Here is a 2,714-nt window from a genome sequence, read left to right on the forward strand (position 1 = left end):
TAAGCAAGTTTTCATCTGGACTCTATATCTGCCTGGCCATGCATGTGTGAGCAACATGGAAAAGAAGTATAAGTTCAGAACGGAAATTGTGTGGTGGTGGGAAGGATGAGTGCACCTTGATGTGGGGGAGCCCTACAGCGCTTGCCTTTCCTCCTACCGTGCAATGTTTTCTTTTCTGGCAAGCTTTTTGGCCCCATTTTAATTCCAAATTAAATAACTAGTAAATGTAGGTTTAGAGTTTTGTTCTGAACTTAGGATTTGTATGGAATAAATATAGATTGTTGAGAAAAAATAAGGTTGCTGATTATTCCAATTATTACTAGAGTGTGTCATGTATGTATAAATATAATGTAATGATGTAGAATAAGGGGTGAGAATGGTCATGGTTTAATAATTTTGTAATTTTTGGCTATATAAATTCCACAGTATAAATATATAAAGCATGAAATTTTTACTGAATCTGCAACTTATAAGAAGAAGATATCTCCGGGAACAAAGATCGGTCACGGGACTGGATCTAATTAACTCATGTCGCAGAAAGACTGACGTCTTATCGAGTTTGGCGTCCCCAGGGGGAGTGTGTGGGAGCCTTCAGCGTTCGGCCTAGATTCACAGTGGCCTGTTAAGGGACCTCATTCTTTCTTCCCTATTTGTTGATTGTTAGGATTTAATTATATTGTATTATAATTGGTAGTATCTGTAATTTCGATATTATATTAGTAAATAAGTGTGCTCCTTAGTCGTGACGCGTTTTCTTTTCCTAATTAATTTTTTTTTTTTCCCCTTTCGCAGGGCCCCTCCGGGGCTACGGCCCTGTCACTGGACGCAGGTCGATTTTTTAGTTCAATAACGTGACAGACTAATGTGCTAGAAATGGATATGTGTTAGAAGAAAAGCTAACAGTATTTTCTCCTAGTTATCTCTATGGTGAAAGAGCTTGTTAGAAAGGTCATTTTAAAGCCCTGAGTGACAGATAATTTAATGCTACTGCTAAATCCTTTAACATATCTGGACATCCCTATATTAAAAATAAATATGCATATTTCAATTTCCATCTTAGAAACATCTGAAAGACTGTACCAGAAATGAGGAGGAACAATGATTCACATAAGAAAATGACACATGAGAATGTTTCTTCTCTTCTTTGTGTTAATATACTGAATGAATGATGGTTACGACTCGATTAACTCATGCTGGTGTGAATGAGAGCCAAAAACCTACTCAGAACTGTTCCCACTTCATTTTAGATCCTCTACCGTCTCCAGCATGTGTGAAACAGCACATCATTATAATTAAGTTACCCATAAAATGTCAATAAAATGATGCCATATTTGAGCAGGTAATTGAGGGACACACACACACAAAAGACATGAACATTAGCACTGAAAGTAAAAAGATGTAAGTGTATTGAAAGGCAAAATAAAGTATGCCATATCTGAAGCAGTGATAGAAATTGAATGGCATATTATAGTTGTTTACAGTGTTTAAGATGGTCTAATTATGTCAACAATAGAAAAAAAATTCTGCCAGTAATTCCACAGTGAACACCTTAGAACTTCCTCCTGTGGGAGCCTGATGCAGGGGTGGGACTCCACAAGTCTCGCCTGCAGTGTTTGCCTTGAGACGGAAGGGGTTTCTACTTTGTCCTGCTTGCTCAGCCCTGCTTGTTCTTCATGTGCAGAATCTCCCCCGGGACTCTGACAGTCATTTTGCAGTTTTACAAACTTGGCCATTGACCTTTCTTTCTAACCCAGGGCAAGGACAACCACAATTCCACAGGACATAGATGGATAAAAAGCCATGTGCAGATCCACATGTTCATGAGATGTGTCAGTCCTCCATTTCTGCTTGTCCAGGACTCTCTAATGTACAGGGTATAAATCTGATAAACTTTGCTGTTATTTTGGTCTGTTTATTTCCAGGGATATAATTGCAACCTGTGTGAGAACTGATCAGTGCTGTACTTTGCATGAGCACAAAAGCACATTTTTATACCTCAAAATTAAGGAAAGTGGTGTGAGTGGATGGTATATCTTTCTGAGCTGTGCCCTAGGGTGTTAATGATGTTGGATTAAATTAAATCTAGCAGTGGGGTGGTTCTTTATTTTCTCAGACTTAGTACCACTTATTTTTGCTTTGCATGGCTGTAGGCTCTATCTGTGGGTAAATGCCATAAAACAAAGTAGAAGGGTATCCACAAGAATTAAATAATTTGCTTGTGAAATGGATGTCAAGCAAGTAAGATAAAAAAACCACTATTCATCATTCACCCTTATTTAACTTCAGATGGATGTAGTGGTATAATTGAGAGTGTACAAATTAAAATGCAGCATACACATCTATAATGGGTATATTAGTCCTACCTGGGAAAGAATCGTTTCCTTCAGAGTGTCTGAGAAGATGCCACATTTTGGTTTTAGGAGAAAAATGATGTCAATACCACCAGCATTTCTAATTGTTACAAAGCAGTGCTATACAGATCCAAAACTAGACAGTTTTCCCTACAGTCCTGCCAATGAGGGGTGGGCCCAAGATGCTTAGAACAGGGGAGGGATAAAGCACCAACAAAGACAGAACCTCACTTACTGTTGGTGGGCAACCAGCACTGTATTACCATCCCTGAGCAGGCCACATTCAAGCCATAAAACCAAAGGAAAGTATAAAAATTATTTACACCTAAAGGGAACAGACACCAACACAGGCGTATCTGCAAG

The sequence above is a fragment of the Coturnix japonica genome, chromosome 4 (assembly GCF_001577835.2).
Source record: "Coturnix japonica isolate 7356 chromosome 4, Coturnix japonica 2.1, whole genome shotgun sequence".
In the NCBI taxonomy this organism is placed as follows: Eukaryota; Metazoa; Chordata; class Aves; order Galliformes; family Phasianidae; genus Coturnix; species Coturnix japonica.